Source organism: Lagenorhynchus albirostris, chromosome 17 (genome assembly GCF_949774975.1).
Source record: "Lagenorhynchus albirostris chromosome 17, mLagAlb1.1, whole genome shotgun sequence".
In the NCBI taxonomy this organism is placed as follows: domain Eukaryota; kingdom Metazoa; phylum Chordata; class Mammalia; order Artiodactyla; family Delphinidae; genus Lagenorhynchus; species Lagenorhynchus albirostris.
In genome coordinates, this window is record NC_083111.1 from 4,120,664 (window position 1) to 4,134,075 (window position 13,412).

At 40.6% G+C, this 13,412-nt stretch overlaps 1 protein-coding gene across 1 annotated transcript in view; it reads left to right on the top strand.

The window, feature by feature from the left end:
* Window positions 1-13,412, top strand: part of XKR4 (XK related 4) — a 320,227-nt gene that overhangs the window by 184,202 nt on the left and 122,613 nt on the right. The gene's annotated exons all lie outside the window — the stretch shown is intronic.

Here is a 13,412-nt window from a genome sequence, read left to right on the forward strand (position 1 = left end):
ACCGAAGCTTTCCTGTCCTGGCCCTTGTGACCAGCGGCACCAAATCCCAGGCTGTAAAGAAAGGGACAGTCGCCCGCAAGCTCTAGTCTCATGGAGCTCATCCCACGGCCCTTGGCCCACAATTCCTGATATGTGCCTACGATACAACACGTGCCTTTGATTCAAGCTTAAAGTCGTGACTTGCCTAGATAAACTCTTTTTTCGAAGTTGATTATAGCACAAATCTATCTAAAACAGAAACTCTGCTAAGGAGATTTATCCTTTATAGATGGCATTGAAAGAAAAGCACGTTGACTTTGGTTTGGAGAGACGGTTTACGAAGCTCAGCTGCCCTGGGTTGCAGCTAACCCGCTTGAATCTCCCATTCCCCACTCTTTTCTTCTATCCCTTGCCCTGGTCCTGCGGCACCTGGCCCCTGCAGTGCACCTGCACTCACCTGCATTTACCTGTCTCGGTGCCCAGGTCCTCTTTCTTTGTTCTTTCCTTTGGTCCTGTTCCCCTCACCCATGCTCTACCCCAACCCCCAAGCGTGTTTGATGTGACTGACTCAGAGGCACAGTGGTTTGGACTGAATTAAAAGGATGGAAACATAAAGGAATTATGCTGTTTGTATTTAAGGATTTCTCTGGTGCAAATTCAATATTAAGTGCAGATTGCAGCTAAAATGGTCCTTCAGGGAATACCAGGAGGGTATCAGATCTTAAAGGGACTGCTAATTGAAAGGAATTGCTGACTGGGAAGCTTTTAATAGACGTTTACTGTCTATGGCTTTAAAATCAGGCTGCCGGAGGGGAGGGGAGAGCATGGAGTCGACTCTAGCCTTCGTTAAAAATAGCCTGAGATTGATTACATTTGCTTATAATAGTTAAGGACTTATCTTTCTTTCCTGACAGGAGAGAGGTCCTTGGTCAATTAAATTCATAACCAGTATCTCGGATGAAATGATTCCTTCAGGAAGACCTGAGTCAGTGGCGGGTGGTGCTCTGTGCATAACTCATCGGAATTCTCCAAAATTTTGTTTGTTTAGAGCAGTGGCTTATTACATTAAAAAGTTTTCAACTTTAAGCATCTCTTGCATTCTATCCTTGGTCACGTCACTTTACACTTTCCCTCTCCTTTTTACGTCCTTTCTTCTCCGGGCCATTTTCCCGTAAGACAAATTATTCTTGAGATTCCACTCACGGAGCCTGAACTACCTAGAAGCCGGACAGTAAACATGTGCTTTGCCGGAAGCGCTGTGTTTTGCCAACAAACCTTGATGTAATTCCCCAGAGACACAGGGCTCCAAATGCATGGATGTGAAAACGTCTAAATGACACGGTGGACAGAGAATCTGCATGAAGAGACCTGCATTCTGGTTCTGGTGCCTCTCGCTCTCACTTACTGCATTGGCCCCGTTTCCTCACGTACAGAGTAAGGAGGTTGCCTGTATGAAATGTCTAAGGTCGTCCTTGGAGAAATGTCTGTGGCCTTGCTGTGCCAGGTTCGTATACCCTAAAATAGTTATTGTTCCTGTACTGGGGCGGACTGAAAGGTGCAACACTTGAAGAGGATAAACACAACCCAATTTACTGTGTTTTAACAATTTTTATTTTTTCTCCCACCGTTCCTCTCCCCCATCCACAGCAGCCCCAGCCCCTCTCACCACTCCCACGACCCTCTAAAACAATTACTGAATTAGTCGGCGTGCTATCGTAGACCACGAGTGGCCAAGACAATTACTTACATCTAAAGTAGCGTGGAATTAGTCTCTAATTTTGCATCTAAATGCCTCTGAAAGATTGATCATGAATAAATACATTTTAAACCCACCCCACCCCCCCAGTTAGTCATCATTTTCCTAACCTCAGGTTTACTGGGTCTCTTTGGGTCTGGGATTTTAGTCTAAGTTTTTTGAGCAAGGCTTTGGCAAAATGAAATACCCACCCCCCATCATTTCATGTTTGTTAGAAAACAATTCATACCACGTCTGAGAAAACAGGGTTTATATTGTGTAGCATTTCCACATTGACTACTAATACTGGTTCTGATATCTCTATGGACAGGAGCCGGTACTGTGGAGTTCTCAGCTCAGAGTTTGCTGAGAGTCAGCTCCAGGCTTCCAGCAGCCAGTGATCACGACAGACCTTGATCTGGTCCACGCTGGGCCCAGGCAGTGACAGAAGGCTCAGTATCTAGAGGTCCCTGCACTGCTGTGGGTGATGGAGACCACAGTAGACAACCTGGGCAGCAGGTGGTCAGGAAAAGCATGATGTCAGGAAAACATGGTAGAAATCACCCAGCAGTACAGAGTTGATTGGTGGCAAAGAGGTCTGTGGGAGGTGACCCAGGGGCTCAGCTCCAGAACAGGACCCTAAGCCCACAGGTGATAGCTATGATCTAAATGGAGTCAGAGTCCAGGAAAAAAAAAAAAAAAAGATAGGAAGCCATTTCCTGAAATGGCCAGGTTGTAATTTATTCACAGGGAACAAGTAGTAGTCCCGTCTACTAGAACCAATGTTCAGGGTTGGACAAAAACCAGTGCAAAGTTGGCTTGATGCTAAATGGCTTCAGTTGGCTTGGGTTGACATCTCTGCTGACACAATCATTTTAGGTTTGGAGCCAGGACGAGGCAGGATGATCTATTTTGCAAACATCTTCCTGCAAAATTACCCTGACTAGCCTGTATCATTGGCACATGTCCTTCATCTATTTGAATCACGACCAAAAGGTACAAAAAGAACAGATAATCGGGAGAGTGATGAAGCCAAAAGTTACGTTATAAGTATTTTGATTATTGATAAATGGTTGTTGTCGATTAAAGTAAAAATCCAGTGAAATGTGTCTATTCACGGGCTTCCCTGGTGGCACAGTGGTTAAGAATCCGTCTGCCAATGCAAGGGACGCAGACTCAAGCCCTGGTCCGGGAAGATCCCACATGCCCCGGAGCAACTAAACCTGTGTGCCACAATTACTGAGCCTGCGCTCTAGAGCCCACGAGCCACAACTACTGAGCCTGTGTGCCATGACTACTGAAGCCTGTGCACCTAGAGCCCGTGCTCCGCAACAAGAGAAGCCACTGCAATGAGAAGCCCACGTACCACAACCAAGAGTAGCCCCCGCTCGCCGCAACTAGAGAAAGCCTGCGCACAGCAACGAAGACCCAACGCAGCCAAAAATAAATAAATAAAATAAATTTTAAAAAATGTTTCTATTCACATCCACAGTGTTGAACTGAGCACCTGCTATCAACTGGGAAGAGTGCAGGAGGCTCTGATGGCATAAACCAAACAGTGTTGATCTCAGTGCCTCTGTTCTCTAACCTCAGACAGACACCAAGGGATCTCTCTCCATGGCCTGGCCCCAAACCAGGGAGTAGACCAAGTGCAAGTGTGACTTTTTGTGAAATGAGCTATCTCAGAAATGTGGGCTTATGTTCCCCATTGGGAAAAATTTATTGACAACCTACAATGTGTCGAGCATGGCGCTGGGCTTTTGGGATGCAAAGATGAGCACAGGATGGTCACTGGCTTGAAATGGTCTGAAAGGGAGGACACATACATAGGATGTTTCCCTGGGAGTGAACATGTCTGCTCCCACCAGACACCTAAGCTCAACACCGACATCCCATACAAAACAGTGCTTCCCCCTTTGCAAGAAGAGTTGTTATAGCTTTTTTATCAGCAGATGTGACAAATTAACAAGCAGGGCAACATAGATCCACAATAAGAAAGAGCATCTAGAGATAATAAATTTGGTTTCACGATTTAAAATTGTAGGACAAGAATGTTTTAGCGCAGTACGTATTGTCAGAAGCAGAAGAGCAGAGTCTCCCAAGAACTTGTAAATTATCTGACTTCTGTTCATGTTTTCTGTTTGTGGCAGGTTGCTGTCTCTGCATCTGATTTTCTGTGTGGGAAACTTAAGACCATTGTGACATTCTGTGTTTCTGAGTGAGAGAGAAGAGAGAAAAACACTGGAAAAAGTTCATAATCAAGTCAGATCAAAGGCATTCTTACATTACCTATTTTTTTCTGTGATTTTTTTCTAAGAAAAATTCAAAAGAAAAGTAAAACCTAGGCTCACAAGCTTTGACTTGGTTCTCAGAAGTGCATTTTGCAGTTTGTGATTCTTTGGTGAATTTTAAATAGTTGTACTACAGAAAAGCAAAAGCATTGCTCCTTAACCGTTAACATATCATGAAATAGAAGTATCTAAATTCTTTCCCCGAATCAAATATATCACTCTTTTTGTGCATGCACTATTGGATACCAAAAGGTTAGCACACTGAAGTCATTTGCTATGCTCCTAACGCCGTTCTGTCGTAAGAATAGAAATATGAAAATAATCATTCTCCAATTTACATTAATTCATGGGCAAGAAAATGTAATATGTACTGCTGGTCTACAAAGGTGCATAAGTCATCATCCCTTCTCTTAAGGAGTTTACAATCTACTGGAGGAAACAACATAAGCACACTTAACCATGACCCTCGAGACAATCATGGAAAGTGTTACCAAATACACGTAATTGACACGTGTGCAAATGTTGCTCTCCAGGATAGGATTTTGCTTGAAATTGGCAGGATTGGTAGGCTGTGAACATTTCTAAGTTTGCCTGATATTATCAAATTGTTTTCCACAGGATTTTTAAAAAACAAGTCATACTCTGACCATTACAGAGTAAGAGCTCCTTTTGCTCTATGAGATTACCAGACATGATATGGTTAGACTTTTAAAGTTTTGCCAATCAGATGAATGTAGAATCGTATCTCACTTAGGTCTTAATTTGCATTTCCCTGCTCCAGTATATGCTATCTTTTAAAATTATATTTACAATTTGTGCACTGATTTTGTCCAGTTCAAACTTGCTAATCCTCTAATCATTTATCTTAGATTCCTTTTTAGTATAACACAGGAACAATTATTATCTGTCAAAAGTGGCAGCTTTATTCTGCATTGCCAATATTTATATCTTACCTTTCTTTTTCTTGCCTCTTTCCTGCTAGGACCTCCGTGTAATGTTGAAAAGAAGCGTGAGAACAGTCATTCTTGTATAATTTTCTTTACCTGAATATTTCAATGTTTCACCGTTCAGTTTGTTTTCTATAAGGGTTTTGTACATACCATATATTAGTTTAAGAACTTTCTCTTATGGCCCTAGTTTGTTAAAATATTTTAAGTTAAATCATAAGTGGATGTTTCATTATAACAAGTGTTTTTTGTGCATTTTTGAGATCATCGTACGATCTTTGCTCCTTTAATTTATTAATGTGGTCAGTGTTTACTGATATTGGTATTATTGTTATTATTTACTTATAGTAAAATTTGCTTCTTTGGTATACAGATCTATGAGTTTTGATAAATGCATTCAATCCTGTACCCACCATTGGAATCAAGACATAAAACAGTCCCATCATTCCAACAGTTAACTAATTCTACTTCTTTGTAGTCAACCCAACCCCAGCTCTTGCCTTTGGCAATCACTGATCTGTTTTCTGTCTCAATAATCTTATGTTTTCTAGACTGTCATATAAAAGGAATCGTTTACTATGTAGCTTTTTTTTTTAACATCTTTATTGGAGTATAATTGCTTTAAAATGTTGTGTTAGTTTCTGCTTTATAACAAAGTGAATCAGCTATACATATACATATATCCCCGTATCTCCTCCCTCTTGCGTCTCCCTCCTACCCTCCCTATCCCACCCCTCTAGGTGGTCACAGAGCACCGAGCTGATCTCCCTGTGCTATGCAGCTGCTCCCCACTAGCTATCAGTTTTACATTTGGTAGCGTATATATGTCCATGCCACTCTCTCACTTCCTCCCAGCTTACCCTTCCCCCTCCCTGTGTCCTCGAGTCCATTCTCTAGTAGGTCTGTGTCTTTATTCCTGTCCTGCCCCTACGTTCTTCGTGACCTTTTTTTTTTTTTAGGTTCCATATATAAGTGTTAGCATACGGTATTTGTTTTTCTCTTTCTGACTTAACTTCACTCTGTATGACAGACTCTAGGTCCATCCACCTCACTACAAATAACTCTATTTCATTTCTTTTTATGGCTGAGTAATATTCCATTGTGTATATGTGCCACATCTTCTTTATCCATTCATCTGTCGATGGACACTTAGGTTGCTTCCATGTCCTGGCTATTGTAAATAGAGCTGCAATGAACATTGTGGTCCATGACCCTTTTTGAATTAGGGTTTTCTTAGGGTGTATGCCCAGTAGTGGGATTGCTGGGTTTCACTTGAGATTTGAGATCCGTTCATTTGAGAGTCAGCCCTGTTGCTGTGTTTATTAGCACCTTGTTCCTTTTTACCACTGAATAGTTCTCCATCGTGGGGATGTGTCATTTGTCTATCCATTCACCGGTTGAAGGGCATTTGGGTTGCTTCAACACTTGACCTGCAGGGCCACAGCACTTGCAACTTATGTCCTATCTATTGTAGAATCCTTTCTCTCAGCGCAAGGCAACGCCATTCCTCCAGCTATGCAGACGCCCAGGAGTCATTCTGGATACCTCCCTCCGTCTGCTCCTCTGCAACCACACCGTCACTTAAACATGACGATGTTTAAATACCTCTCAAATCTCTTTTCTTCTGTCATTATCTAGCTTATCAGACGATTCCATCTCCTCCTTCTGTTGCTACAAAAGCATTTTTTTTATTGTCTCTCTTCTGTATTCACCCCTGAATTTGCTCTGCCAAGTCTGTTTTTCATTTTTGCAGCAATTCCCCTTTCTCCACTCATCAGGATATAAAAGAATCGAGGAAGAACAAACTCTTCTCAAACTGAGACAGAAAACAAGCGTCTGTAACGTGAGCTTTCAGTTATACATTAGCACAAAAAGGCTACTTCTTTAAGAGCTCCGATGCTATTGACCTTAGCCTCTCCCTTGCTATTTACAAATCCAGTTTCCCTGAGGTCCCCACGCTACTGTTCCTATCTACCCCCTCTTTATTGCCCATGGTTCTGTAGCTCAAATAAACTTGGACCCATTATTATACAAGCATGCCATTTTCCTCTGGACATGAGGTTTTTGCTCAGGGTTCTGCCAACCTCTAATGATTTCGCCTTCACCTTTACTTAGTCAATTTTTACTATAGCTTAACTCAATGTAAAGGAAAACTATCATTTATTGAGGTCTTTGTATGTGTTAAACCTTGTGTTAGAAAGCAATGCCTCAGTGAAGTGGATATGTTTATGTCTGATTTACATAGCAGGTGATTGAGCTTAGAGACTGGGAAATAACTTTTCTAAGATCATATAACTAAGGAGCATCATCACCAGGATTCGAACTGAACAGGGTCTACTGCAAAAACCTGTTATCTGGCCACCACATTTCGCAGCCTCATGAAACCTTCCCTTACCATATCAAACTTTAAAAGCCTTTAATTTGACCCCTGTATAAATATTTCTCCTCCTTTCTCAGCACATGATCCTGTCGGGTCATTGACTAATATAACTTATTTCTCCAATAAGAATGACAGATTCTTGAGAGTTAGTTTCCTGAGTCTTCTGTTTCTTCTGTGCATCTCTCAAAATATGCACCACTTCTTTTATATATCACAAATTTTACATTTCATGTAATAGATGCTAAATAAATGCACATTAAGATTTGAAAAAAAAACAAACCTAAATAAAACCCTAGTCAAGGGGAAAATATGAAGCATAATTTTAGCTGTGTTCTGGCTAGCAACCTCAAAGAGTATTCTATTTGGAAGATGTGAATATTGCTATGCTATAATCAGACAACAAAACCAGAGAAGAACATGTTTTAAGAACATGTTTCCTACAGATTTGTGTATATATTTATTTTGATTTTAATGGATGAGGTTCAATTCTATATACTGGACTGACCTTTGAGTCTGCATCCAGGACTTCTGACCTCACATATTCTTTCCATTAATCCCTCTGTTTTGAGGATCCAGGCAGTGAGGTAGAAAGATGTGATTCTGATCCCAAATCTTCCTGATTTAGTGTGTAGGCATGAGTAAAAATTTACCTTGTGAGGCCTTCAGTTCATTTTAAGAAGAGAATAATTCCCCTTTGAGTTTGAATATAAATAAAATGGGTTAACACCTAAAGAGTTTTTGAAGACTTTGTGGAAAAAAAAAGCTTTATGTAACTTTAAATATCATTTTTTCATTCCTAATTAATTTCAGAAAGATTCAAGAAGAGGTGAAAAAATACAAAAGCACTAGTTACTAAAATATTGTTCACTTTCCTCATCATTATTATACAAAATTGCCTGTCTTCCTGACCTACGATCTTATCACTGTCAGGAACAATTTTTCGGAAACTCTATGTGTAAGAGGCACTCTACGTATAGATCCTATGGGGAAATTTTTACAAAAGAATAAGGCATGAGAATTCCTCTCTAAGAAATTCATATATAGTTGGGGAGATAAGGCTTGTTCACAAGGGGAAAAAACTATCATGCAGGTGTAATTATGATAAATTTCAAATCAGTAGCACAAATGTGCTAGGGTCTAGAGCAGAGGTAAGGATGAAGTGTGGCTGGAGTCAAGCTGTGCAGCCTGTGATTTTGATGTGGCCAAACAGGATATTCTGGACTTGATCCTTTAGTCAACAGAAACCACAGACGACATCTGAGCTGCAGAATGACCTGATGTGGGTGATATTTAGGAAGATGAATATAGACGAGAGAAAACTGGCAGAAGGCAGACCTGTTAGGGATATAATTGTCCAGACAGGAAACTGTGTACACCTGGATAGGGATACTGGTGACACTAGTGACCACTATTTGTTTAATACTTACTATTCCAGGCCCTGTCATGGGCTCTTAGCATATATTACTTCCAATTCTCACGGTAACCAAGCGAGGTCCATATTATTGTCTGTGTCTTGCAGCTGAAGAAGGAGTTTCCCAGTGATTAGGTGATCTGTTCAATGAGATTATAAATCAAGTCATCAGGTCTGTCTGGATCCTAAGATGTACTACACAACATTACCCTCATTTGTGAAAGTTAGGTGGGTTGGGGTAATGGATGTAGCTGCAAAATTATATTTGAGTTTCTAAGCCTGATTGCTTTGAACTTTCAAGGACAAGGAGACCTAAAGAGGCCAGAAAATGAACATGGCCAGGGTCACGAGCAGGACTGTTGCACGAGATGATTTCAGGAACAGTGAGGACGTGCATCTCATTCTGCTGCTTAAAATCATTCTACAAAAGGCAAGACCTAGGATTCCAGTAGCCCCAGGAGAAGAAACACAAGTTACGTTCACTCCAAGGCATATAGGAAACATGTCAGAGCATTTCTGGCCGAAAGATTTTGACTACCTTGGGCAGAAACCAAAGCACGGGGTCAGCCGGCGCCTAACTGAGGGCGGCAGGGCGATCACAGGACCGCTGACCTGCTTCACGGTTTGGCCTTTATGTCAGGGCCTTTTTATTGAAGTCGCTAGATTTTTCCCCATTTAGAAAAATTAAGGATTTTCAATATATGCTCGAAATCCATTTCTTACTTAGAAAGCCTCATTATATTGTCACCAAATCAAAAAAATTGAAGGGAAATCAGTGCCCTTAAAGTACACAAACTGCTCAAGTACTGTGTTTAAGGCAGTCTCCCCTTTGATTTCTAACAAACAATATTATTAATTCATTGCTGGAGATGGCACAGAAGTAAAACCAGAGTTAAAATAAGCCTCCCTACCGCATGATCATGACAGTCTTCATAGGTTTAAATTGCTTCTAGGTTGTACTTTGCCAAAGCCATTCTTGAATGAGACCTTGCACTCAAATAGTATTTGTGTCCTTTAATGGATAGAAGTGTAGCACAGTATCTTTTTAATGATTGCCACAAACGTTATTAACATTCTTTACGCATAAAGAACCATAGTTGACATAGAACTCAGCAAAATATCAGGTAAAAACAAATTTTCCCTATAATAACTTTGACTTTTGTGACATTTTGCGTGGGGAAAAATAAGTCTGCCTGACCTTTCAGCCAGAACAAATAAGATGCCAATTGCCAAGTTCACACAGTGAACTCCAGCAGCAGAAAATGAGATACAGTTTTGCGATCAAAATGCTAGTATAGTGTGGTGATGGCATCAAGCAAATCTTGGGAAAATTCACATCCCAATTTCTATGGATGGAATTTTTCATGTCTAGGCTTCAAAAGAAAGGTTCATGATGTTACTGGAAAAGTACATGGTGCGTAAAGAGGGGACATCCCCGTGTTGACGTAGGAACACAATATCAATGTCCCAGAGAATGTCACAAATTACACAATAATACTTGAATAGTGTCCCAGATTTTCTAAGTTGCCTTGGGATGCATCTCCTTACTCCTCACATCTAGGCCTTTGGAAAGTACCATCAGCTTGGCCTCTAGAAACACAGCAGCCTCCACCCATGCTCCTGCAATCCAGGTCCACAGGGAGCATTTAGGTGGGTTCGCCCTGCCCAGCAAGCAAGAAACAGCCGCCTACTGAGGCTGCCTGGCCCTGCCCAGCCTGGCCCGGCTCCCTCCCCAGCCTCATCTCCTGTCACTCACAGTGACCCCACTATGTGGCCCTCTTTCTCTCTTTGAAGAGCAGAAAATGCTGACCTCAGGGCCTTTGCACTTACCCTTCTCTTCCTGCAGCTCCCTCCCCTGAACCTTCTCAAGGCTAGCACTGTCATGTCATTCAGATCTCAGCTGCAATGTCCCCTCCTAAGACAACCCTTCCCTAACTACTCAATTGAATTTACCCACCACACATGCACTCTCTCTGTTTTCTTTGCTTCACAGAAATAATTCTCTGAAATGACCTTGTTTGTGTATTTGTTCATGGTCTCTTCTCCACAACCTGTAGACTCCCCAAGATGGGGGACTCTGACCGTCTTTTTCACAACTCTGTCTCCAGTGCCCAGATCACTGCTGGGAATGAGGTGGACCCTCAGTGAATATGTGTGGAATCTTCACAATTTCCTGATTTAATAATATGGCATTTCCCCTTCAACCAGGAAAGTTGGCTTCCTAAACCTTCTTATGCCTCTGCCTCTGTCTCTGCTTCTACCTCAGGAAGCTGCAGTTCACAGTTGATGTATTTAAAATCGTGGAGAAAAATAGAATAGGGAAAGAGCTGAAGGAAAGAGGGGTCCACAATCCCAAATTAGCCCGTGGAGTCTACATAAATATTCTACATGGACCAAATTTAAGTAACAAAAGTAGTACACTAAATAAAAGAGAACATAATTGCACTTGACATAACTTAGTAATTAGAGATTCTAAAGATTCCATTTCTATTTTCTAGTCTGTGCTTCCTAGACTTTTTACAGACTCTCTTTCCCTTGTTCTTTCTCTGAGATGCATTAAGGTTTCCCAATGTTCCCTATAAAAGGTGACTATAAAATGATAAGGCTTTCATCAGTCCACTCAAAAAAATAAATCATCTTATTTTATCATTAAGACTATTGCTTTGTGTTTCCATATCCGGCCCATTTTCAACTACCAAAAGCACACTCACATGAGGCAACATGAAGTAATAACAGATTTTAGCCATAGAGTACAGAAGTTTGGTTTAAATGTGAGCTCTACCACTTCCTGGTTTTCATTTAACCTCACCAAGTCTCAGGCTCAATCCGGGAAATGGGAAAAACAACTAATTCACAGAGTTAATTTCAGGATGGAGGGGAAGAATATATGTAAACGGGCTTTATGAATCGGGTATGGTTATAAATGGTATAGAATCATCATCATCGTCATTATCATCATCATCACCATCGTCATTATCTTTGACCCAGATCAGACATTACTGGTGGTTTTTTAATCAGCATATAATATTTCTCTTTTCCCAGTACCTGTCACAAAAAAAAATGAGGTTGTATAGCAGCAGTTAAGCGAAGTCTAGCTGTGCCACTTAGTAGTTACGTGACTTCTCTCCAGTTACCCAGTCTCACTAAGATCCAGTTTCCTCCCCTGAAAAATGAGGGAAATAATTGTCTTTACTTCAGAGGCAGGAGACAAGGATAAAATAAGAAAATGCCCATAGGGTTTAATAGGGTATCTGTCACATGACAAGCACTAAATTATCATTTACGTTAGTACCAAATTCTCTCAGGGTAGAAACTTGGGAAAGACGTGCTGTTCTATAAAAATATATATTAGAGTCCACAGTACCTCATAAAGCTATTTGAATCCTCTTGGTTTAATGCATCTGAAGGGTTGCTTCTTCTACCCAAAGTGACTGAGTTCAACAATAATGAAGTCATGCTCCCTCGAAGCTTTCTACTGAGATCTGAAACTTCCTGAACTCGTCACCTCGACATCCCTGAGATGGGCATACCCAGGCATCTTCTGAACTTAGACAGCTGCTGTTAGTACCTGAGGATGTTTTGATCAATGTGTAAAACCATGAAGCAAATCCAAAGGTAATAAAGATACACATTATATTAGAAAACCCAATAAGTAGAAACCTAAATTCACTAAACAAATTACTTGTGGGGTATACACATTTCCAAAGAATCATTTGCTTTACAAAATGGCTAATTATAGGGTTCCTTGCAGTAAAGAGTTCCTTGCAGTAAAGAGTTCCTTGCAATACTATGCAGCAATTAAGGGAATATCTTTATGAATTAGATATACACGTAGCAATACCTGTGGGTCTTAAAAACATGGCACTGGATGAAAAAGAAAGTAAAATATTTTTAATACAATGCCATTTAATAAGCAAATGCATGCAAACAGAACAAATACAAGAACGAATGCCAGTTTCTTAGAATGTTACACATACATTCACCATGTGACCCAGCAAGCCCACTTATAGTTATTTATTCTAGAGAAAGGAAGCATACATTCACACAAAATCGTGCGTTTGAATATTTACAGCAGTTATATTTATAATCACCAAAACATGGAGACAACCCAAATGTCCTTCAAAGGGTACACGGATAAACTGTGTGAGGTGAACGTGGTAACCGTTATGCTGTGGGAGCTGGCCCAAACCGTGGTGCTTCTATACAACAGGATACTACTCAGCGATCAAGAGAAATGGTTGACTGATACAGGCAGTGACTTAGATGAATCTCAAGTTGAGCGAAGAAAACCTAATCTCAAAATATTAAACACTGTATGATTCTGTTTATTTAACATTCTTGAAATGTCAAAATTACAGTGATGGAGAACAGATCAGTAGTTGCCAGGGTTAGGTTTAGGGTTGAGTCGAACTATAAAGGGGTAGCACAGGGAGTTTATTTAGGATAACCTTAGCCTGGCTGTCATGACAAGTTTAATGAATCTACACACGTGATAAAATTTTATAGAGCTATACACCAAAGAAAGAAAAATAATGTGCTTATAAAAACTGATGGAAGTCAAAATAAGGTAAGGTGTGTAGCTTGGTTAATAGTATTGCACCAGTGTCAATGTCAAAATTCTGATTGAGAATTGTAATATGATTATGTAAGTTGTTATCTCTGGGGGATT